The sequence below is a fragment of the Mustela nivalis genome, assembly GCF_964662115.1.
Source record: "Mustela nivalis genome assembly, chromosome: 11".
In the NCBI taxonomy this organism is placed as follows: Eukaryota; Metazoa; Chordata; class Mammalia; order Carnivora; family Mustelidae; genus Mustela; species Mustela nivalis.
Window position 1 is genome coordinate 51,868,111 of NC_139030.1, and position 27,006 is coordinate 51,895,116.

The following is a 27,006-nucleotide window of genomic DNA, read 5'->3' on the forward strand; positions in this document are numbered from 1 at the left end:
GGAAGAGATTATGCTGAGTGAAATAAGTCAAGCAGAGAAAGTCAATTATCATATGGTTTCACTTATTTGTGGAGCATAACAAATAGCATGGAGGACAAAGGGAGATGGAGAAAAGAAGGGAGTTGAGGGAAATTGGAAGGGGAGGTGAACCATGAGAGACTATGGACTCTAAAAAACAATCTGAGGGTTTTGAAGGGGCGGGGGGTGCATGGGAGGTTGGGGGATCCAGGTGGTGAGTATTGGAGAAGGCACGTATTGCATGGAGCACTGGGTGTGGTGTAAAAATAATGAATACTGTTACGCTGAAAAAATTAAAAATTAAAAAAAAAGTTAAAAAAAATAAAAATAAGACTGTTTAATCATCATCTGGATTTTTTTTTTTAAATGTCCCATAGTATGGCAATGCTTGTGTTACTCTAAGGTAAGTTAAGTTTGTTATCTCCCCCACTGGTCGTGAGCTCCACCAAGGTAAGAACTGCTTCTTTATTCTTCAATATCTAGCAAAACAACAACAACAACAAAACAAAACCATCAATGTTGGTGAAAAAATGACAGTTCACTTAGAATTTCTCCAATATTTTAGAATAAAGAAAAGTTACGGAATGAGAATGATGCTTGCTCACTCTGATTTGTAAGTTTTGTCTGTTGGTACAAACATGGTGTATTGTAAAGCATCCAGTGTTGCCAAAAGGAAAAAAAAAAGCACTGAGAAGATAAAAAGAAGGAACAGCCTATGCTCCACAGAAACACGAAAGGTTCTGTGGTAAAACACAAATTAGCATTTGCAGATCTGCTTTAACAAAACACAGGTATCTATAAAATTGCCATGATTTTTATTATCTTGTCGTTGGTTAAGTCTCTTGTAAATGAGAAGGATGGAAATGACATCAAGGCTCAGCTGCCAGTAAAGTGAGCACACTGGGTCAAAGAATGAACGGCAGAGAAAATCTGATGCTGATTTATGTTCATAAACCATCTAGAACTATCTGTAAGTCAGAACTTGAAATACAAAGGAAAAAGGAAAAGTTTGTGTTTTTTTAGACTGAATATATTTTCTTACATTAAAATGAAACTCATGTAATTAAGTGTCATTGGGAAATAGGTTTCAATATGTGAGTCACTGAGGCAACAAAGCAAAAGAGAAATAATTAATTCTAGTCCCAACTTAGCCATCCAAAAGCTGTGCAAATTTGGAAAAATTCATTTACTCTTTCTGACACTTAGTTTCCCCTTCAGTAAAACAAGTAACTTCATGAGATACAATCTCTTTCTTCTCATCCTAAAAACTCTGTAACCTTAAAAATGCCTATGGTATTCTTGAAAACCTCAACTAGTATTGTCCTGATTTTGTCAGGAAATACATATTTAAAACAAAACAAAAATATCACTATTTCTAAGAGTAAAAAAGAGGACAGAATAGTGCTGTCTTGGTAGACTTTGTCTCCCTCCTATACAAGCAGTCCTGACAGATTGTATAGATGCACCTGCATCTCAAGGGATCACACTTGCTGGTGGGGAAGAAAGAAAGTATGCACAGTGGCTTATACATTGAATATAGAAAAAGACCTTGGTAACAATGTGATTACACAAAAATGCATAATAACATCACAATCCAATACTCAGAATACTCAAAAAATTTTTGAGAGATGCAACTTTCATAAAGGTATGAGATTTTAGTTTGGAGGAACATAGAAAGCAGCATCAAAATGGTTACATGGTAGGACAAATCCTATTAAAGAAGTAAAATATGTTAGATGAGATGTGTATATTATGACATTTATATATGAGGTATAACATATATAAAGGTTCTTGTATATAAGTCCATTGATACATACATATGAGAAGTGAAAAATATATAATTATATAAAGCTATAAAATCTAAATAAGATACACTTTTACATGTGTGACTATAAGAATATATTATAATATAAAATTTTTTTTAGGCCTTCTTCAATTTTACTCTGACAAATAAACTTTTTTATCAGAAAATTCAAGAAATAGGAACATGGGTTCACAGAAGATATTCTTTATCTTTTTACTTAGAGTTATTAAATATGGTACAAGAGAAAGGCAGCTTTCTCCTAGGAAAAGAAATACGTTCTAAAGAAATGAAACTGTATTATAAATAATACTGTATGATTTAAATTTATCCAAAATATGGGATGCATTTTTAATTTATTCTAGAGATAATGACAATATTCCTGCTTTAAAAAGTCTTCTAGGAATGCCTGGGTGGCTCAGTCAGTTGAGAGTCTACCTTCACCTCAGGTCATGATCCTAGGGTCCTGGGATTGAGTCCTGCATTGGGTTCCTCACTCGGTAGAGAGTCTGATTCTCCCTCTCCCTCTGTCCCTTACCTCTGCTGGTGTTCTCTTTCTGACAAAAAAATAAAAATTCTTAAAAAAAAAGTCTTCTAGAGGCATCTGGGTAGCACAATCAGTTAAATGTGTGACTCTTGGTTTTCACTAAGGTCATAATCTCGAGGTCATGAGATTGAGCCCTACCTCCAGCTCCCCACTCAGCACAGAGTCTGCTTAAGTATCTCTCTCCCTCACCCTCTGCTTCTGCCCCTCCCTGCTGCATGATCACACTCAAATATGGAAAATGTGTCTTTCACATAGGAAGAATGCAATAACCACTTGTAGAAAAATGTACCACTATCATCGTACCCCTCATGTATTTCAGTATGCCACTGTTTATGGTGTTTCTAAACACTTGACTCTTGAATTAATATATATGTGGTAATAATACAATGCAGAGATGAATGTATAATATTACTTGCTCTCTTTTGAACAATTTATCTATCATTTGCTTATGAATACATTATAGTATTTATGAATCAGGTAAATGATTTACTGTGCTTATAAAAACACCTCAGATTGGTCTAACTTCTTTTTTTTAAGACTTTATTTACTTATTTGACAGGCAGAGATGACAGGTAGGCAGAGAGGCAGGCAGAGAGAGAGAGAGAGAGGAGGAAGCAGGCTCCCTGCTGAGCAGAGAGCCTGAGGTAGGACTCGATCCCAGAACCCTGAGATCATGACCTGAGCCCAAGGCAGAGGCTTTAACTCACTGAGCCACCCAGGCATCCCTAGATTGGTCTAACTTCTGCTTGAACTTTTCTTATAAGAATTTCAGTCTTTTCCTTAGTCTATTAGATTTAACAAATGTGCATCCCAAGTTCACAAAGGGTGTGTGTGTATGATTTTGCAAAGCCACAGGGTGGATTTTTATGTAATTTTTTAAAAATTATGCTCCATTAGCCAATATATAGTACATCATTAGTTTTTGATTAGTTGCATATAAACCAAGTGCTCAACACAACACGAACCCTCCTGAATACCCATCACCCAGCTACACCTTCCCCCTAGCCACCTCCCTTCTGTAACCCTCAGTTTGTTTCCTGGAGTCTCTCATGGTTTGTCTTTCCCTCTGATTTCTTCCCATTCAGTTTTCCCTCCCTTCCCCTATGGTCCTCTACACTATTCCTTATGTTCCACCTATGAATGAAACCATATCATAATAGCCTTTCTCCTCTTGACATATTTCACTTAATATAATCCCCTCCAGTTCCATACATGTCGATGTAAATGGTAGGAATTCATTCTTTCTGACAGCTGAGTAATATTCCACTGCATATATATATATATAGATATATACAGATAATGGGTAGAGAAGACATGTGTGTGCAGACACACACACACACACACACACACACACACACACACACACGTCTTCTCTATCCATTCATCTGTTGAAGGACATCTCGATTCCTTTCATAGTTTGGCTATTATGGACATTACTTAATGAGGGAACAAAAGCTTGGCTGAGGACAAAGCAAAAGCTGACACCCTCCAACCTTCCCCCACCCCACTCCTGGGTGGGACATCTGTGACATTCTTTAGGAATCTCCCCCCCATCCTAATGTTAAGGACCTTGGCAATGGTAAGACCTCTGCTATGTATCTTGTAGGACCTCTTTAGCATATGAAAGTTCTATTGAAACCTCCCTTTTCCTTACTTACCTCACCCCCATGGTACATAACCTGCCATGCCTCACAACCCCAGGGCAGCAGCCCTTTCTGCCCATGGGTCCTGTCCCCATGCTTCAATAAACCACCATTTTGCACCAAAGATGTCTCAAGAATTCTTTCTTGATCATCAGCTCCAGACCTCACCCTACTGAACCTCACCTATATTCTAGAACTTCATCAACTGCTATCACCATTAGGATGCACATGACCCTTCTTTTCACTACATCTGTACCTTTGGTGTGAATACCTTGTAGTGTGATTGCTGGGTCATAGAGTAGCTCTATTTTTAATGTCTTGAGGAAACTCCATATTGTTTTCCAGAGTGGCTGTACCACCTTGCATTCCACCAACAGTGTAAGAGGGTTCCCCTTTCTCCACATCCTCATAGTTTTTAAAAAAATATTAAGCATGCTTTGGTAAAGAAGAGACTACTTCCAAGTTCTGTATACTGGTTATATTAGTTTCCTAGGGCTGCCATAACAAAGTATCACAAACTTGGTGGCTTAAGACAACACCAATTTATTGTTTCATGATATTTAAGGCTAGATGCCCAAAATCAACATGTCAGGAAAGCCATGCTTCCTCTGAAGTCTATATGGAAAAGTCTTTCCTTTCTCGTCTGTTCTAGTGATGACTGCCAATCCTTGGCATTCCTTGTTTTATGGCTGCTTCATTCTAGTCCCTGCATATTATCACAGAATGTTTTCCCTGTGTCTTCACATGGTGTTTTCTTCTTAAAAGAATACTAAACAGGACACCTGGGTGGCTCAGTTAATTAAGCCACTGGTTTTGACTCAGGTCATGACCCTGGAGTCCTGGGATCAAGTCCCACATCAGGCTCCCAGCTATGCAGGGAGTCTGCTTCTCCCTCTGAACTTCTCCCGTTTTGTGCTCTCTCTCACTCTCTCTCTCTCTCAAATGAATAAATCTTAAAAAAAAAAAAAAACAGAATACTAAACATATTGGATTAGGGACTACAGTAGTGACATCAACTTTATATATCTGCAAAGCTCCTATTCACAAATAAGATCACATTCATAGGTAGCATGGTAAAGATTCTGGCATATCTTTTTGGGGACACAATTCAACTCATAACACTTGAAAAAGTCCGGAACATGTCACTGTGGCATAAAATTCATTTTAAATGGAAGACTCTTCAATTTCTGGAATCCTTTATCTAAGAAAGCCTCCCAAAAGGTTTCAGAAAGAATGCCTCATGAACTCTGTTGGAGAACAGTTCTAATCCTCTAATCCTCTTTGAGTTAAGAAGCTGGAACCACATCAAAACAGACATTGTCTCAGAACTATCCTATCTCCCATCCATTCTCTGAAGGGCACTATTTTTCTTTCCAAAAAGTTGTTTTCCTTATAAGTGCCCTTTGTCCCCCTCCCTTCCCTTCACCTAGTAAGAGGGCATATAAGCCCCAAATCCTAATTCCCCCTTTGAGTCTTTTTTTTTTTTTTTTTTTACATAAACTCCCATACTATAGATGTGATTAAATCTACTTACCCATGCTAACTAGTTTTTTGTTAGGTTCTATCTTGGGGGCAGGGGCTGCAAATTAAACTAAGAGAGCAGAGAAGTTTTTTATCTTCTCAGATATATTGGTGAACTCAATTTATCAAATATCTCACTAATGAAAAGTTACTTGGAGTTTTTTCTTAGATCTTCTGGCCATGGAGTTGAAGGGTCACCAAGAGGTCCAATGTCTAAGACTTTGTCACATTCCTAGAAATGCCTTTTCTCTACACATTTGCCAGTTAAGAACATGGCAGTGTGGTAGTGCCAACATCTAATCTACATGATGCAAAAATAATCCTGATAAAAGGTAAAGATTATCTGGTAGTTTTGAAATGATTAGACATTTCTAGTGCATACTAGGAGAATAGAACACTATAGGAAATAGATAAATGTACTAACATGAAATCTGGGAATGCCATATAGTCTCTTAGCAGTAAAAGGGCTGAGCTGGGCTAGTTCAGGTGTTCCAATTATTCTAGTGCATGAATTAAAGCTAACATTCTTTAAAGAAATATTTAAAATAGGTATATTTTAAAATTTATTTATTTACTTGATAAAGAGACACAACAAGAGAGGGAACACAAGCGGTAGTGGGGGTGGTGAGAGAGGAAGAACGAGGCTTCCCGATGAGCAGGGAGCCCAATACGAGGTTCAATCCCAGGATCCTGGGACCATGACCCAAGCCAAAGATAGACGCTTAATGACTGAGCCACCCAAGCACCCTACTAAAATATTTTAAAAACTAACATCAGGATGTGCCAGAGAATAGACACCAGGACCACACCACACTATTCCATTTCTTCTCAGATTCTTTCTTCAATGCCAGAAAGATGTATTCCTTAAACTTGAAAAAGGGGGGGGGCATATTTAGAGTATGGTACTTTGTAGAATCACAATAGAGGCAAGGATTCCACTCTTGAGTTTAATCTCAGTCTTCCTCATTCATTGTGTATCCTTGTTACAACCACTTAATGTTGCTTCATTGTTTTACCTTAAACAAATGCACTACTAATTTTCCCAGAAATTACTTGAAGTTGCATCTTCATTGAGATTCTCAAGTGAAATTTCTAGAACAAGAAACAGTATGTGCATTAATGTCATTCTTATTGTAGGGTAAATCTTTATTGAGGGGAAAACACCTCAGAGCAAAAATGGCTTTTATTAAGTCAATTATTCATTGTTTGTGCTAGCTGCTTAACATGCACTGCTTTTCATAGTCCTTACCGCATGTCATAGTTATTTTTATCTGCATTTTAAAATTTTTATTTTATTATGTTCATTTAGCCAACATATAGTACATCATTAGTTTTTGATGTCTTGTTCAACAATTCATTAGTTGCGTATAACACCCTGTGCTCATCACAACATGTGTCCTCCCTAATACGCATCACCCAGTTACCCTACCTGCTCATCCCTCTCCTTTCTCTAACCCTCAGTTAGAGTATCCATAGTACGATAACTTACTTTTTTAATACTACTAAGTACTATTTGAATGTTGAAAGAATTACGGGTTTAAGGCAATTTGTTTTCTAGTATAAAAGATTAATCTCTATCAAAAAAGCAGGGATAACCTGATTTATGATAGTTGCTAAGGGAGTTGTTCCATATATATTACAAAAATTAGCAGACAGATTTTGGTGGTTTTAGAGAGGAGGAAGGCCAGTTTCTTTTACACAATATAAGCAAATAAAACAAATATCTTGATGAACTACTGGTGACAATTATTGTGCTAGCATATATAATTCACGATCTATAAATAATTGTTTAAGTACATGAAATAAAAACTAAATTTCCACTACTCATTTACAGCATAATTCATTTCACAATTAAAAACTTAATAATTTAACTATAAATGATTTATGCAAAAGGTATCTATACTGTGTCTGTATAGTATACTGTATCTATACAGTGTCTTTGAAAACTAACTTGTAGTAGTAGTTGATATATGTTTTAATGGGACCTTCACCTAGAATCCAATCTTTAAGTTATGACAGTCTTCCTATGTAAAATAACCAATCTTCTGTGTCATGCAAATCAACAGAAATTCAGGAATTTCTCTCTACTAATTATTGCAATTCCATCAGAATAAATTCTAAATCAAATCTAATAATCTTAAACCGTATTATGAAGCATAAGCATTTATGTAGTTTCCCCAAATTTTGTTAGATAATAATTTAAAAAAACAAGATCACTGGGGTACCTGGATTAAGCGACTGCCTTCAGCTCAGGTCATGATCCTGGAGTCCCAGGATCAAGTTCCACATCGGGCTCCCAGATCCATGGGGAGTCTGCTTCTCTCTCTGACCTTCTCCTCACTTGTGCTCTCTCTCACTGTCTCTCTCTCAAATAAATAAATAAATAAAATACTAATAAAAAAAAAAAGTCCATACCCTTGTCTGTTAAATAAAGGATTATTCTTATTGACATGTTATAGATGCTTTAATGAGTTCTTAAAGTCATCAGTAAGTCACATCAGTTGATCTTAATATTAATAGAATGAAAACCAGATATCTCAACCAACTGCTGTATATATTATGGCATCTGTCTCTCCTTGACAATTTAATTAATAAATTCTACCATTTCTATTTAGATGTCACATTTATTCTGTATTTTTTTCTAAATCATTTGACACAAAGGTAATACAGAATGATGGTTAAGAATGCAGCTTCCTGGGCACCTGGGTGGCTCAGTTGGTTGGGCGTCTGCCTTCAGCTTAGGTGATGATCCCAGGATCCTAGGATGGAGCCCCATATCAGGCTCCCTGCTCCATGGGGAGCCTGCTTCTCCCACTTCCCTTTGCTCTTGCTCTCTCTCTTTCTGTCAAATAAATAAAATCTAAAAAAAAAAAAAAAAAAAAAAAAAAGGAATGTAGACTCTTGATTGAGAATTCAAATCTTGATTCTATTATTTATATTTATAATTAGACAATTTGCTTAACTTACACACTTTGATTTTCTCATATTTAAAATAGAAATACAGTGGTGTTAAAGGGTAGTTTTAAGTATTCAATAAGTAATAAAAATAAGTGTTTAGAATATACTTTGGTCAATGAATATGATTAATAAACATTAAATACAAATTATCCAAGGGTGCCTGGGTGGCTCAGTCAGTTAAGCATCTGCCTTCAGCTCAAGTCATGATCCCTGGGGTCCTGAGAGCAAATCCTACATCTGGCTTCTTGCTTGGTGGGGAGCCAGTTTCTCCCTTTGCTCTGCTCTTGCTCTCTCACACTTTTTCAAAAAACAAAATCTTTAAAAAAAATTATTTGTAAAAATTATAAATTTTCATTTATAAGAGAGAACTTACAAAGAACTTTGGGTTGTTAAGATCATATATGAAAAGGTCTAATTAAATTTACATTAATTGATCTAAACCTAAAAGACAGTGACTTGTCCAGGACATAGCTTATTCTTTTGATTTTAAATTAGAAATACTTTTGTAAAAAGGATATAAAGCATCCATTCAAGTTTTTGATTTTATGATTATATAGCCCCTTTCTCTGTTTCATTCAATCCCCAAACTCTTCCCACAAGGTGAGCCTATATCACAACGAATTACAGTTTTGGAAGAACATGATAAATAAAAGCAACTGATAGTTATGTAGCCTGTAATAATGAACAAAATGTTTTACCTACAACGTCTCTTCCTTTTGATTTTTAGAGATCCTTAGTATTCTCACGTTGAGGAGGAAGAATTTAAGTTAATAAAAAGTAAGTGAGGGTTTTATTAAAATATGTCTTTTCTGACTCTCATAATCTCATCTCTTCACTTTGCTCTTTTTTGGGAGTAAATAGCAGTTTGACTGGCCAGCAGGTACCTTGATGGATTTATGACTGCTCTTTTGCTTAAATTCAATCAATACATGGGATTTCTACTTCTTACTAGTAATGGTGAATTAATATATAACAAACAACTGACCTGCTGAAATTGGGAAATTTAAAAGCTGGATAAAATCTTCAACTAAGTAAACAAAATCAACTCAGTGACATCAGAGAGCCACTGAGATATCAAGGGCCTAAAGGCCCAAAATCAAGGAAAGGGACACCTAGAGTGGGCATCTTTTTTGAGACATCTTTTCATCTATTTGCAGCTGGCAACTAAGAGACTGCGAAGCTAAAAAAGGGTGAGTAGAAAGGATAATTAAAGAAGCCGAGAAGGTTAATGACCTTTTTTTTTTTTTTTTTTTTTTTTTTTTTGGAGAGAGAGAGAGAGAGCAAGTGTTCATGAGGTTCAGGGGATGCAGAAAGAAAAGGAGTGAGAGAATCAAATTTTAAGCAGGCTCCACACCCCTGGCAGAGCCCACCAAGGGGCTCCATCTCAATACCCTGAGATTATGACCTGAATGGAAATCAAGAGTCAGATGCTTAACAAGTCAGTCACCCAGGCGCCCCTAACCTTTTGTTAATACAGAGCAGAGGAGAAGAAATTTGTTGTTCACAGACCCTGCAGAGATGGGTCACTGATAAATACCAACAGCTTATAGTTTGAACCTTAACAATTAATAAGGATAAACTAGAAATGAACCTGTAGATCTTTCCTTACAAAGATTAAAATCTAGCTGCAAATCAGTAGAATTCTTGATTGAATTAGGTGATCACCCCTTACAGGAACTCCTTGCCAAAAGCAAAACTAATTCTCTTTGTAGAAAGATAACATCTTAGGATGTAGATAATTGTATCATTGTCGGTGCCTTAAGCTTTTGGAGTTTCCTGCAAGATATAACACTACTGAGATTAATTTAAAGAAACACTTCAAAAAGCTTGTTTTTGCCTATTCTAGAGATATTCAAGTAGGATTATGAGAAACAAACAGCAAATAAATATACATAGTTCTTACAGAACAAAGCCAACTGTTGTTTGGACAGTAGATTTAGCAGTAAGGAAAAACCATGAGATATAATGACAACCACTCTTCCATTTTGAAGCATTTTTGTTATCATAGCTTTCATAATCCTCTTTGTCCCAGGCAAAGTACGGCCATTCCAAAAAGAAAGCTTAAAAAGCTTTTTAACAATAGACCTTCTCATTGTCAACACTTCTTGGTATGGAAGGTTTTCTTCCTAAGTTAAAATAACACCACCAAGAAGCAGCCACCATCCCAAAGCCTGGGGGAACAGAAGACAGAGAGGTGAAGCTACAGGATATCGAAGGAGGGTCCCACAGAACTGTTTCCAGAAGTTCTAAGGAGCCAGAGCCTCTTCAGCCACTGCTTTAGCAGGCTGCTGCTGCTAACTCTTATGGGATCCTGTAAGGCTGAATGAAGCTGGAGGGAGGGAGAGACACAGCAGGGGGTGGGGAGGCTGATATTTCAAAAGCAACAATGAAACTGTGAAGCCATTATCTAAATGAATCAAGTCCCTTTTGTCTTCCTGGGAAGACAGACCCTAGCCAATAAACAGGGATTGGGTTTCCCAGACCTTGACCACATTGGTGAAGTTCATTTTACTGTTGCCTTTCCTTCCTCCACTTCATAATCTACTAGTATAAATTGTCTATGCTACATATATATACAAACCATCAAATGTCTATAGATCCCCATTTTATGTCTATGTACCATAAACACTTACTTCAAACACTTAAATCAAAAGAAAAAAATTCAACATCTTCTGTTTGTATTGATAGAAAAGTGTTTATCTAACAATTTCAACCATTAGAGGTATGGCATAATCAATGAGAAGCAATTAGAAAAGCACAATCAAAGGCAGCCCAGTTTTCAGAACATCAATAGACCCCTCTCACATAGAGCTATTTAATGTTGATTTTTCAAACCCTATAGAACACAAAAAATACAATGTTTCGCACTTTTTTAATGACAAGATACAGTTTTATTTCCTAAAACTAATTTCTAGACAGTAGGAATACTTATGTATCATTAAAAGCACAGTTCAGAGTTGACAGACTTGAAAATTGGAATGGGTCAAAATACATTCTATATAGGCCCTTACCACACATTATTAATGGGTAAGACCAAAAAAATGGATGTATCTCCATCATGTAGCAGATCTGATAGAAGTAGGCTATCAATAAATACTGGCAAACAGATGATTCACTGTATTATACACTGAAAATAATAATATCCTATATTTAAACTAACTGGAATTTAAATAAAAAACTTAATAGTTTGGCAAATAGGTAAGTAACAGTGACAATTGTCTTTTATTTTTTATGGTATCCTAAATATTTTTCAGAAATATATGGAAATTTTTGACAGAAAAGACTTAAATTCATGACTGTAATTTTTACATTTATAAGAATAAGATTTTCATCTTTGTTAAAAACAAAATTTAGGGCGCCTGGGTGGCTCAGAGGATTAAGCCTCTGCCTTCGGCTCAGGTCATGATCTCAGGGTCCTGGGATCGAGTCCCACATCAGGCTCTCTGCTCAGCAGGGAGCCTGTTTCCTCCTCTCTCTCTGCCTGCCTCTCTACCTGCTTGTGATCTCTGTCTGTCAAATAAATAAATAAAATCTTTAAAAAAAAAAATTTAGCGAGAGAAGTACAAAATAAATAATAAACATAATTTTTAAAAATTTCAGAGATCCATGAAGGATAAGGCAGAAAATAAAATACTCATTTTCTAGAATTATTTTATATTATAGCTCTCTTGTCAATAAAAACTAAAGATATCTTTAGCCTAGCAGAAACTTTACCAGAACTAGCATCTCAGCCAAAGATGAAAACAACATAGAAGTATTTTAAGAAAATGAATTCAGGGAGGCTGGACCCAAAGGAAAAGTTCCCCATTATCACTCATCATTTAGCATCAGGAATTCCAATACTTAAGCTGCCCTTCTAGAATATGCAGATTCAGGACTATTCTGATTTGAGAAGGTGTGAAAGCTATACCAGTACAGATGTTGAGGCAATTTAGTCAAGAGTTTGAGAAAAACTCACTATAACCAATGTTTGGATCTATAGAAAAATAAATCACAATAAATATTCATTTGATCTATGCAATCACAGATCTACTTCTTTAGTAAAAAAATGGGAAAGTTACAGTAAAACCCAGATTTTCAGAATTTTGAAAAGGACACTGGAGTTCATTTTGTATAACTCCTTTATTTATAGGTAAGTACATTAGGCTCAGGCTTGACACGACTAGCTCACATTCATTAAATAATTTTGCAGAGAAAAACAAAAAAAAATATGTGACTTTTAACTACTAGTCTTGTATTAATATTTGTTTTTAAATAAATCTTGGATTTAACACTGTTTTAGTAAGAACACTCCAGAGAAAAAGAACCAATATTAGATGAAGATATAGATATAAATGCAAAGATATAGCTCGCAGGAACTTCACCACAAACAATGTTCACATGATTATGGAAGTTAAGCAATCCCACCGTCTGCCATCTCCAAGTTGGAAAGCCAGTGGTGTTGAACACCTTAGAACCAGGTGTGCCAATGGTGTCAAGTCCAAAGGCCCAAGAACTGGGGGTCAATGGTTTAAGTTCTGGCTCAAGTCAGAAGGCTCAGGAAGCAGAAGTACTCACATTTGACAGCAGAAGAAGACAGGTGTCTCAGCTTAAACAGATAGAGCAAATTTGTACTTTCTCTATTTTTCATTCTATTCAAGCCTTCAGCAAACTAGGTCTACAAAGTTAAATGTTAATCTCTTCTTGAAACTAGACATACCCCAAAATAAAGTTTTACCAGCTATCTGGGGATTCCTTAGTTTGGTCAAGTTAACACACAATTAACCAATATGAACACCAACTCTTCTTATTTATAATATGCAAATAACCAAATCATTCATCCCACCTGATCTAGAACTTTTCATCATAGCATATTCAATAAGATGACTGAATCACAATGTGAACTCTTCAAATATTCCAGGAAAACGTCAACAAAACAAAACAAAACCAAGTGGACTACCCAAAGGAGCTTTGAGTATAGCTTCCTGTACTCTCCCCCTGCCTCCAAAGAGAAAAGATAAATTTAAATGGTTTTCATGATCAAATATTTTTGTAGAAGGAATATCCACTCACTTTATAGAAAAGCAGCCATTGTATAAAATGACTGGACACACCCATAATCCGAACAGTTAAAAGAACTGTGGAAAAACACAAGTAAAGGGTATGAGAGAAGTCATCAAATGATTTAGAATAGTTTTCTGAAGAAAAATCATTAGGTGTTTGTTTTGGGTTTTTTGTTTGTTTGTTCTGCTTACAGTTTCACCTAGAAGAAAACCCATCAGAATCTTCAGAGTGGTTTTAAAAAGAAGGGCTGGCTGGGGCAGCTTGAAAAGGTTCTGTAAGTGAATCTGATATGCCCAATTGGATGGTAGCCAGAGTTGGAATAGAAGACTATTTCCTTTATTCTGACAGATGTCCAGACCCCTCATTCCATCAAACTACAGTAAGGCCTGTAGTGAAGCAATCTGACGTATCAGATACCATATTAGATCCTTTACATCTTTACCTCATTTAACTTTCATCCACTTCCCTCAAAAAAACCTCAGAAGTAGTAAGTAGGTTTTATTTAGGGAAATCATTCATTTGCTTTATCTTAAGTTCAGTCTACAGTAGTTTAATACTTATTCTTTCTTATCGAAGATGTGTATGATCTTCTTTTAAATATATTTTCAAAAGTTGCTCACTGTTCTTAAATCATTAATTACTGAATTATATACGCATATTTCTCTAACATCACATCGGAGACCCACAAACTATATATAGTTCTTGAGTGTGGCGGTCTAGTCCCCAAACTGTAATGGTAGTTGTAATTCAAGAGACACCAACAATAGAAATTACATGAAGCCAATAAGTTACAGTAATATTATTTTGTGATACTGCTAGCAGAGTTTTCACACAGAGAAACCCTGTCCATGGTTTCAAAATTCTGGTTACAGTTACTAAAAGGAAACTTTTAGTTTAGAGTTACTAAAAGGGGGAAAAAAAATAATAAAACAAAACAGAACACAAAACAGTTCTGCACTACTGCACCTCACCCAGGGTTAATTAGAATGCTCTCCCTTGATCCTCTGAGGCTTAAGGTTGTGACAAACAGAATGCATCCCAAGCAACAAACACCAAATATTAACATGCCCTCTGTAAAGGCATTAGCTTTAAATGAAGTCAACCATAATCAGATGTTTGCAGCAAATCATGCACCTACAAATGTTATTAACATTGCAACCTGCTTGACACATCTAGTCATTGTGTTTACAACCTAAAGAAAATAAAACATAAAATGAAAATGTTTTCTTGTCAGGGTCAGGCTATTGTCATTAATTTCATTCTTCACTACTGTGGGATTTTTGTTTTGTTTTCTTTTATTGCAGATTTTCCCCCCCTCATATAAGGTTGTCAATAGTTAACTCTCCACTTACTCTACTGATATGTAGAGAACAAGAAAATTTTAAACTAAAATTTTAAACTAGACAAAATAAATTAAAGACTTATTTCAATAATGGCAATTAAAGACACTGTAAGTGCACCTGTGTCAGTTAAATGTCCAGCTCTTGGTTCCAGCTCAGGTTGTGTCCTGAGAGTCTGAAGATGGAGACCCGCTTTGGGCTCTGTGCTCAGCAGGGAATCTGCTTGAGTTTCTCTCTCTCCCCCAACTTGTGTTCTCTGTGCTACCTTGTGCACACTGTCTAAAATAAATAAATCTTTTAAAAAATAACAAAAATTAGGGTGCCTGGGTGGCTCAGTGGGTTAAAGCCTCTGTCTTCAGCTTGTGTCATGATCCCAGGGTCCTGGGATCAAGCCCCACATCAGGCTCTCTGCTTAGCAGGGAGCCTGCCTCCCCCCACCCTCTGCCTGCCCCTCTGCCTACTTGTGATCTCTGTCTGTCAAATAAATAAATAAATAAAATCTTAAATAAAAAAAAAAAGAAAAACCAATTAAAAAAATAAGAAAAATTAAAAGACGCTATAAAGCTGTGTTGGTATTACGTACTTAAAACCAATACTCAAAAGAACACACAAAAGGAGACAACCTCTAGTGATTTGCATTCCCTAAGGAAACTACCCATTCTTTTGGAAAATTTATCTGAACAGGTATTTCTGGAGGTAAAGAAATAGTCTTGGAGCCAGTGTTTTTTAAGAGACTGCTATGCCAAAGATAGATCCAATCATTTTAAAATACAGAAAGATGCTGTTTAAATGCTGAAATCAAGAATAACCTGAAACATTTATAAGAACATTTTCTATCATTAATTATTTAATGCATAAATGTGTGTCAAATCTCTTCTTTAACTTCCTTTAAATTTTAAAAATAAAACAGCTTTATCAAGAAATGTCACCTGAATAATACAATGCTGAATTATACAAGCAATGCTTCACCACTGCCTTAGATGCCATTCTGCAGGTCGTAGGCACATACAGCATGGAAGGAAACCTCTGCACTGGAGGGGAGAAGAGATACAGGTGGAGCATTGAAGGTGATGGCTGCTCACTACTGTCCAAGCTGCAGTGTGGGACACACAGCAATCTGTCTGAGAAGCAAACCCCAGTGGAAAAGATTCAGGAAACAAAACCTCAGCAGAAATTAGGCACTGAGTGGGAAACCCCAGTGTGAGCAGACACAGAGGAGAGTAGAGATTCTCTGAGGGTATTTTTTTTTTTATCGTTCATCTGGTTATATATACACAGATATATACATATATTTATATATGTACATTTACACACACACACACACACACACACACACACACTTTTCATCTTTTTTGTAGTGTTAAAAAGAAAATCAGAGACCCCAATTGGTGTCATTTGGGCCAGGCCAAGTCACTTAACCGGGGTTTAATACCTATTCTAACTGGAGTTTCAACTCCCCCCAGAAATATTAAGTCTTAATCCATCAGAAATTTTCTGATCAGCACCAATGAGGTAATCTGTCACATGGGCCTTCTCCATCCCTCAAAGGAATATGTGGTCATCTACCTTGTAAAACCCCCTGCCCCTGCACACCACACTCCCACCAAAGAAAGGTGGCTTTGCCTGGCTTTTCCTTCCTTCTCCCTTGCCAGTCACTTTCATGCCCTGCCCTCCTTCATATTAAAATCTCATATTTGGGGGCACCTGGGTGGCTCAATGGGTTAAGCTTCTGCCTTCGGCTTAGGTCATAAACTCAGGGTCCTAGGATCGAGCCCCACATCAGGCTTTCTGCTTAGCAGGGAGCCTGCTTTCCCTTCTCTCTCTGTGTGCCTCTCTGCCTACTTGTGATCTCTCTCTCTGTCAAATAAATAAATAAAATCTTAAATAAATAAAATCTTAAATAAATAAATAAAATCTCATATCTTGCACAACTCCTCAGAGCTCCTCTCTACTTGCTACATGGGAAACTGCCTGATTTATGAATGATTTAATAAAGCCAATTAGAACTTCAAGTTTACTCAGTTGATCATTTGTTCTTTAACAGTAGTCAGATGGGAGTCAGAAAAGTCACCGTGGAATCACTAAAAACAGCCGCTCTGAAAGAGATTATACAGACCTTGAAATGACTCAGGAAGGACAAATCATGTGCAGCCACACAAGCTTCCCAAAAGAATGGGTATAGAGTAAATACAATCATCTCCTCAGAAGAAGAGATCCTTTAGAGAGGAAGAGAGACAGTGATTCTGGATGTGTGCTATAACCTATTTCTGAACCAGTCTTTGTTTCTGGTCAGACTTTATCCTTAGTAGGCTTTACATGGGAGTAAACTGAGCTCTGCCATTTTGGGAGCGCCTGCTCAGTGCAAGCCTAGTCACTTGAACACAAAGGAGTCTGATCATTCTGGTCCACCAAAGAATGAGGTTTGTGAAGTTCTGGATAGGATAGGACAATGATATGATGTGATTAAAAACAGAAAAAATAAATAAATAAATAAACATGCATTGCAAATTCAAGTGTAAAAATTGTTTCTTGTAACTAAAGGGAAACAATTTGCCACCCAAAATAGCTCTCTTTGGCAAAAGGATTGTTTTAAGCTGATTATTTTTAATAAACAGCATATATAGAAAAGCTCTTATAAACTGAGTGGACGTTACACTTTTTAAAAGAAACATTTACATTTATAAGGGAAATCTCAATTTGTTAGGATGCCCATTTCCCTCCCCACACTGTACCAGAAAGAGAAGGATGACAAATCTCTAAAAACTCTTCTTAATGGAGAAGTCAACCACTAAAATTTGTATAACAATCTTGCCTTTGTTTACTCGCCTTTTCTAATAACCTCTCCAAAATAGCCTCCCGTACTCACAACATCTTTTGTCCTTAGCTAGAGAGGTTAACTGTTATCTTGGGCCATTTCAAGGAGTTATTCAGTTTTCCTGGGTCTCTAACACGCATATAGAAGAATGCATTATTAAACTTCTGTGGGCCTCTCCCCTCCCCCCCCCCCGTTAATCTTTTATAGGGATGTCTCAACCAGGAACTTAGAAGGGTAGAGGGAAAATTATTTGTCCTCCCTCACAAAGCTTCTATATTAGCTTATATATGTCCATGCAGAAATGACAAAAAGTATAAAAAATGCTGGATATAGTGAGAAGCAGAATTGCTGGATATTTATTTACATATACAGTTTTACTGCAGAACATAAAATTGTTCTTCAAAGCTATATTCTTACATGCTTTTTTCTTCCTCCTCTATCAGTACTGCACAAGAGATTTGATTTCCCCATTTCCCTGCATACACTTGGAATTATCAGACTTCTTTAGATTTGGCAAACAGACTGGTGTTAGTTTTTAGTTGTTTTGTGTTTCCTGTGATTTTTGAAAATGTTGAGTAGTTTTTCATGTCAATACCAACAATATGTGATTTTTCTTTTTGAAGTGCTTGTTTACATTTTCACCCATTTTTGTATCAATTTTTTTGCCTTAATGGTATGCAGATGTTTTAAAATGTTATATTCTTGATACATGCACTGAAACACCCTCTCAATCTAGTCTCTTTTCACTTTGTTGATAGTGTCTCCTGTCACACAGATCTTATTTAATATATTAATCCATCTTTTACAATTTGCTCACATTGTGTCACTCTTTAGCTGGGTATTAAAAATTTTTTTTAAGAAAAACCTATATTCTTATTATTTCAACTGTGACTTTTCCTATTTTTTGTCTTTTTATAGCATTTATTTTGTTCATGATTTGAGATTGAGATCTGATTTTAGTTATTATGTAGATAGCCAATGGTCACAGCAGCATATATTGACTAACCATCCTTTCTCTGTTTCCACTTCTACCATTGATTAAGTTTTCATACATGTGAGCCTTTTCCTGGATTCAGTGTTAACACATGGAACTAAAAAGAATTATCTTTATGTTTCAACCTGGCTATCAGCAGCAGCAGGACTTGACCTACCACCACCAATCTGATGAAGTCCAAGTTTCCAAATTATGGCCACTTTCTCCTGAAAGGTATGAGGGATCCTGGTAGCCCAGTTGATTCTATAGTTTGGAAGAACTCTAGTCCTAGAACATTATATTATTGTGAAAAGGCAAGGATGCTTTTAGGACTTAAGAGGTGGCAGTAAATAAAAACAAAACAAACCATACAACTTAATGGGATGAACACTGCTCCAGTTATAACAATTTGAGCCACTATAATCACAATCTTCAATATTATGAATAATAAGAATACATTGAGCTTGTGAAAGGTTCTTCATTTATTATTATATTTAAAGAAAATAACTAATATAAATTACAAAAACTTTTAGCTATGCAAAACATGGAGATATATTAAAGGATATGTTTTAGATTTTAGTCATTTCAGTAAACATGGCCAATGCTAATGCACATCATTAATAGCACTGTTAATGATGTCAATTAATAAAATCAGTGTTAATACACATAGACATCTTGCTTCTACTAAGTAGGTCTTTTTCAGGTAGTCTCCATGCCCAGCCAGTGGGGAGCACAACTTGGGGCTTGAATTCACAACCCTGAGATTGAGCCCTGAGTTGAGATCAAGAGTCAGATGCTTAACTGAATGAGACATCCAAGTACTCCCAAGTGTATGTCTTTATTTTATTTTATTTTTAAAAATTTTATTTATTTGAGAGAGAGAGAGAGAGAGATTATGAGCCGGTGGAGGAAGGGGAGGCAGAGGCAAGAACAGACTCCCCGCTGAGCAGGGTGCCCAATGTGGAACTCAATCCCAGGACCCTGGGATCGTGACCTAAGCCAAAGACAGATGTGTAACTGACTGAACCACCCAGGTACTTGTGTATGTCTTTTCATAAGGTATGGGTTGTCTGTGTATAAGTAAGAGTAAACACAATAAACTATGTGTAAGGCAAAGTATCCTGCAAAACTAGAAACTGGTCATCACCAAAGGTCTCTCATTATAGCCAGGTGGAAAGAGTTCATTATATTATAAAATTATTAATTAGATAAATATTTTAAATAGATAGGACACAAGACAATGATTCTGAGAAGTTAACCTAAGTCATTAATTCTGTGGATGACCACCAACCTATAATGACAATAATGCATTCCTAACGTTTTAATAATGTTAAGAAAGTGAACCAGTATCATATAATAATAATTCCATAGGATATGTAATGTGGGATAATTAAATCATACATATGCAATGGTCACTCTAGATAAAATATAGTAAGTTAAAATATGTAATAATACAGATAAAAATAAAGAAGTCTTACCAATATACACAGGAAGCCATATCTGAACAGAGGTAAAGATCTAACTCACTGTCTAAAAAGCAACCAGGTACCAAAACTCAAAAGAATCTATCGGTTGATAATCCAGATATTCTAACTTAGATGGGTCTGAGTGCTTTTTATTTTTTGTTTTTCCTTTTGGTCTGAAAAGATTATTTGAATATGTGAACTATATTAAAGTATTTCTGCTCTGAAACCATAAAACAATATCAAAATAAGTATTGCCATAACCCTAAGAAAGCATAAAAACTGAGTATAGAAAAATAAGTAAAAGGCATCCAAAATTGTGGGGCGCCTGGGTGACTCAGTGGGTTGAAGCCTCTGCCTTCAGCTCAGGTCATGATCCCAGGGTCCTGGGATCGAGCCCCACATCGGCTCTCTGCTCAGCAGGGAGCCTGCTTCCTCCTCTCTCTCTCTGCCTGCCTCTCTGCCTACTTGTAACCTCTGTCTTTCAAATAAATAAATTAAATTAAAAAAAAAGAAATTTAGAATGAATTCATAAAGTTCTAAAATACCAAAATCAATATGCAAAAATCCGTTGTCTTTCTATACATGAATAAGTATCAGAAAGAGAAAATTTAAAATCCTACTTATAAGAAATAAGACACCTAGGAATAAATTTAACCAAAGAGATGAAATCTACTGAAAGCTGCAAGACCTCAATGAATGAAATTAAAGATGACATAAGTAAATGTGAAGATATTTCAAGCTCCTGGGTTGAATGATTCAATATTGTTATAATGTTCACACTATCCAAAAATATCTACAAATTCAATGCAACCCATGTCAAAATTCCAGTGACATTTTTCAAAGAAACTCAATAAATAATTCTAAAGTTTGTATGGAACCACAAAAGACCCCAAATACCCAAGGTAATGCTGAGAAAGGAAAGCAAATCTCCTTGATTTCAAACTGTCCAACAAAGCTATAGAAATTAAAATGGTATGGTATCGGGATGCCTGGGTAGCTCGATTGGTTCAGCTCATGATCCTAAGATCCTGAGATGGAATCCTACATGGGGTTCCTTGCTCTGTGGGGTGTTGGCTTCTCCCTCTCCCTTTTCTGCTCCTCTAGCTTGTGCACTCATGCTCTCTCTCTTTCTCTGACAAGTAAAATCTTAAAAAAAAAAAAAAAGTCATGGTATCAACATAATATATAGATCAATGGAACAGAACAGAGCTCAGAAATAAACCTACACATATGTAGTCAGTTTGTGACAAAGGAACCAATAATACAGAAAAAAGGAAAGTGCCATCTCTTCAATAAATGATGTAGGGAAAGCAGTCACTAGCAGTAGAAGGAAACTTGAACAGTCACTAGCAGTAGAAGGAAACTTGAAAACTTGAAGTATTTTATACCACATATAAAGATCAACTCAAAATGGATTAAAGACTTGAATGTAAGTCCTGGAAACATAGGCACTAATCTCCTTGACATAAGTCTTGATAATTTTTTTAATATGACACTAAAAGCAGAAGCAACAAAACCAAAAATAAATAGGATTGTATAAACTAAAAAGTTGCTGCTCAGTAAAGGAAACCATCAACAAAGAAGACAATCTACTGAATAGGAGAAGGTATTTGCAAATCATGTATCTTATAAGAAAACAAAATCTAAAACACATGAAGAACTCATACAACTCTATAGTAAAAAAAATTCTGATTTAAAAAAGTGAGCAGAAAATCGGAACAGATACCTTTCTAAAGAAGACATACAGATGACCACCTGCTACATGAAAAGATGTTAACATCACTCATCATTAGGGAAATACAAATCAAAACCACCATGAGATTTCACCTCACACCTGTCAAAATGCTTATTTTTTTTTTTTTTTAAAGATCTTATTTATTTGTCAGAGAGAGAGAGACAGAGAGTAAGTACAAGCAGGGTGAGAAGCAAGCAGAGGGAGAAGCAAGCTCCCTTCATAGCAAGGAGCCTGATGTGCGACTCAATCCCATGACCCTGGGATCATGACCTGAGCTGAAGGCAGCAATTGGCTGAGCCACTCAGGCACTCCAAAATGGGTATTTTCAAAAAGACAAAAAGTGACAAATATTGGTGGTAGGATGTGGAGAAAATATATTGTTCATAGGAATGCAAACTGGTGCAGCCACTACGGAAAATAGTTTATAGGTTCCTCAAAAAATTAAAAATAGAACTCTAATATGATCCAGCAATTCTACTTCTAGATATTTACCCCAAGAAAATGAAAACACTAATTAAAAAAAAATGCACCTCTATGTTCACTGAAGCATTACTTACAATTGTCAAGATATGGAGACAACCTAAGTGGCCATCAATAGATGAATAAATAAAGAAATTGTGGCATATATGCATATACACACACAGATATAAAAAAGGACAAATCCTGCCATTTGTGACAACATGATGGACCTCAAGTGCATTATGCTAAGTGAAATAAGTCAGAGAAAGACAAGTACCACATGCTTTCTTATATGTGGAATCAAAAAAACAGCAAGCTAACAGAATAGATTCATGGTTGCCAGAGGTTGGGGCCGAAAGAAATGGATGAAGGAGGTCAAAGGTTAAGGAGAAAAATACCTTAAGAGTTTTCAACTTTATTTTGTTTTTGGCATATCTTGTTCAAAATTTTGTAATCTACTCTTTGTATATAGAGACTCTGAAGATTTACTTATTAAATGTACAAAGTGGAGAGTATGGCTCTGATGTTGGGAACACATTCAGGATTCAAAAAAATTTCAACAGGACAGAAGAAAAAAACATATTTTGTTTTTTTCCTTTAGGCCAAAAGAAAAAGGCTATAAATTTGACAGAAAATATAACTTATAACTGACTGTTCTTTTCCTTGCTTGGTAGGTATAATTAAATCATCATCCAAAATTGCTATGTCAGTTTATACTTTCACCAGTGGTGTAGGAGATTCTTCCCCACCTCTGAAAAACCACAAATGCTTCAGTTTTTACATTTAAATATATCTACTTATAATACTTACTAGCAGTATTGTATATTTTATATTCCTTGATGCAATAAGTCCTTATACCAAGGAGATAATTATGGATATCCAATAAATCTATGTACAACACTGTTGGATGAAATACCGTTAAGTTCAGAATGAATTATAAATAACCCACATTTCAAATTGTTGACTGGTTAAGTAAATTGTGTTATATTATTCTATACCTATACAGTATATTCTATTATTCTATTCTATATTATTATAGAATATTCTAATATATTAGAATATATATATAGAATATTCTATTAGAATATTAATAGAATATAGAATATAGAATATATATATATTCTAATATATTAGAATATTCTATATAGAATATTCTATTCTAATAATATTAAAATAGAATATTCTATATAGAATATTCTATTAGAATATTAATAGAATATAGAATATAGAATATTCTATTAAAAAAATAAAAGAGCTGAATCTCTATTAGGTTCGTACACAAAATAAACCAAAAAATACATCAACATTTACCATGAGATCATTTAAATGTATTTGCAAACGATCTGGTAAGGGAAACATGTGATTTACAACACGGGAAACTTCTTGTAACAACCAGAGACTTAAAAGCACTGCACTGTAGGTCACCTATTCTATATAGAATATTCTATTCTATTACTATACAGTAAAATATTACACTATTTACTAAGAATATCTGCTGAAAATGTACAGTAAGAATAATTCAGTTTAAAGAATGTGAATTATGATCTCATTTTAGTAAAAAGTAGATATACAAATGAGAAGTCTAGAAAACTAGGTATTAATCTGCCACGTGAATACAAGGGTAACTGAGTAATTATCTTTATCATCTCAATATTAACAATAAATATGAGCTATTTTTTAATTAAAAATACAAGTTACTTGTCAAGGGGAGAATGGTCAAAGACTTCATCTGACAGCATTTCATGAGAAAAGTTCTAGAAATCGTAGTTAATCACACACAATTTTCATTTAGTCAACTAAGTTAAAAAATACATAGAAATAAACATTAAATATGTATTGCCAAATATTTTTAATACAATATCATTCTATTAATGCTTATGTTTATGTATATTTTGCCTGCTCTCTAAAAAGTCTCAAACACTCAGTGGAATTATAGTTTTAGTAGTTCAATAGATTTCATTAAGCATTTGAACAAGAATAAAAATGCAAGAAAATTTTCAAACTTTTATAAAATATGTTTTATAAATTTAGTATTAAGCTAGGTACACAAATGCAGTAGTGCAGGTTCATCAATATACAGTTCTTTGTATATTAAAGAGAAAATTAACAAATACCACCAGTTTAGATTTCTACATCTAATTTGATGTTTTTCAAATTCCAAAAGGAATGTATACATTAAGTCAAATGAAAAATTTCAGGATTGGGTAGAACAAGAGATTATCATTTCTTCCAATCCACTCACCAAGGCCTGTTGGCCTTGCAAAGTCCCTACTAGCAGCCTGGCACATGCCCTTTCACTTTTCTCTTGCTCAACCAAACATACACCCAAATATATACACCACACAGGTGTTTGTTTTCAGAACTGACTCACACATAACTTCATCTAACCTGTCTTTTCATGTTTCTGTTTTTTTTTTTAATTTATTTATTATTTTATTTATTTATTTGACAGCAGAGATCACAAGTAGGCAGAGAAGCAGGCAGTTGGGAGGGCGGGGGGGGCAGGCTCTCCAACTGAGCAGAGAGCCCGATTCGAGGCTTGATCCCAGGACCCTGGGATCATGACCTGAGTCAAAGGCAGAGGCTTTAACACACTGAGCCACCCAGACGCCCCTTCATGTTTTGTTTTAAGTAGTTCTTTCCATATTATCAGTATACAGACATTCATTTAAGACCTATTTTTCTAATTATGTCCCTGAACACTTATAGTCCTACAAATGTTTTAGATAAATGGAATGTTACCATCAAGGTACTTTTTATTTAGGTTAAAGTTATTTGCTCCTGTATTTTTTTTTCTTGTTTCTTCTACTCCTCTCTTTCCTTGACCCCAATTACTCTCCTCCACCTTCTATCCACCCTATGATGACACATATTAATGACCTGATATAGTTCACATTAATGATGCTTTGGAAATGCTAAGGAGAAGCAGAATTGCAATGAAGTAAAAGTATCATAAAAATGTTACAATTAGTAACAGCTTTTAATCATAAATAATTTAAAAATGTAGTTCTTATAAATTAAGGCAATGGAATTTGTTAAAACAATCTGTGCTGTATTAATTAAAAATGCACTCCCTAAATGACAGAAAAGCAGGCATGCAAAGAACATTTGGGTAAAAGTGTTTTCTAAGCTTATTCATGATGCAAAAACTCAGACTCATATGAGAGAGATGCCAGACTGCACCTGTTTCGGGGAGGGAGGGAGAAGAAGAGGGAGAGAAGCAGTTTACTTCCATTCCTTAGCTTAGCAGGCACAGAGAGAACACCAAGATTTCTCCCTCTGGCCTCTCAAGTTTGGAAATCTGATCTATGTTTAAAAGCTAAGTTTTTAAAACTACTTAAACATCATCTCACTTTAAAGCCATGTGGGTCTAAAAGATAATCTATTCAACTTTTTTTTCCTTTTTAATAGAAATTAAGACCCAAAGTGGTTAAAACAGCTTGACTGTTTTCACAGCTAATTAAAGATAAGGCTGGAACCCAAACTGAGGTCTCTTTCAGTCCACAAATTTTCACCTTCTCTGTATTTTCTTTGTAATGCTGAATCAAAACCTCAGTGACAATGGTAAACACTTAAGAATCTGTATACAACTGAATGAGGGGTTCCCTTCAGTCCTATGGTTAATGACAAAATCCTTTGTAGTTGGGATGAGTACTGGGCAGCTCCCCAATTGTGAGAGCAGGAGGTGGCTGCCCTGTGGGCTCCTGACAATCTGGATTCTGGAATGGCGATTTCCAGTGATGGGTGAGTCCATTATGGCCCTCAGTCCTGCAACGTGCTCTCCCTGAAAGTGAAAGTCTTACCACATTAAATGTTTTTTAACTTGAGATATAAGTTTATCCCACTACTTTGCGTTTCTGAGCATATGGAAAGCAAGCATGTAGAAAACTACATGTGCAAATATACACAGGACGATGCCCAAGTTTTTATTCACTAACTGTACTTTTTAGTTGCTGAATTATTTTTTTTTTCTATTTAGGAAAATAAGGCCATAAAAGTTCTGTCTGGTTAGAGGTAGTGATTCCCAACTCAAGACTATCCTCGCTACTAACACCACCTGCAAGTTTGAGGGTCCCCAAGCCCACCTTTACATTCTACAATTCATTAGAAGGACTCACAGAACTATGATTATAAAGTTTTAATGCTCATATTTATAGTGGATTACAAGGAAAAGATACAGGTTAAATATCAGCAGTAGGAAGAACCATATAGGGCAGAGTTTAGAAAAGGTACCAAACACAGGTCTCTCCCCATGAAGTCATGGACAAGTACATGACAAAAAAACACAGCATACTGCCAATCAGTGACTCTCCCCAAAGCCTCAATGTTCAGAGCTGTTATCAGGGCTCCATTCCGGATGTACTGATTGATCTCCCATGTGACTAATCTCTGGAAGTTCAATGATACCCATGACCCAAATGTAACCCAAAGTCTCTGCTCTAAGTCACATTGTTGGTCTTTCTGATGTTGGTCTTTTTTATGGCCTCCACCATAAGACTATCCATGGTTCAAAGACCCCCAAACAAACACAGCCATTCCCATCAGGCATGACATGCCAAAGGCTTAGAGATTATCTCCCAGATGCCTAAGGCAAAGGCCAAACTTCTCTTTTCGGACAAGGGTAAATTCTTTATTACATAGAACTTCTGTTGACAATCCCCTGACCCAGAAATAGTTTATTTAAATG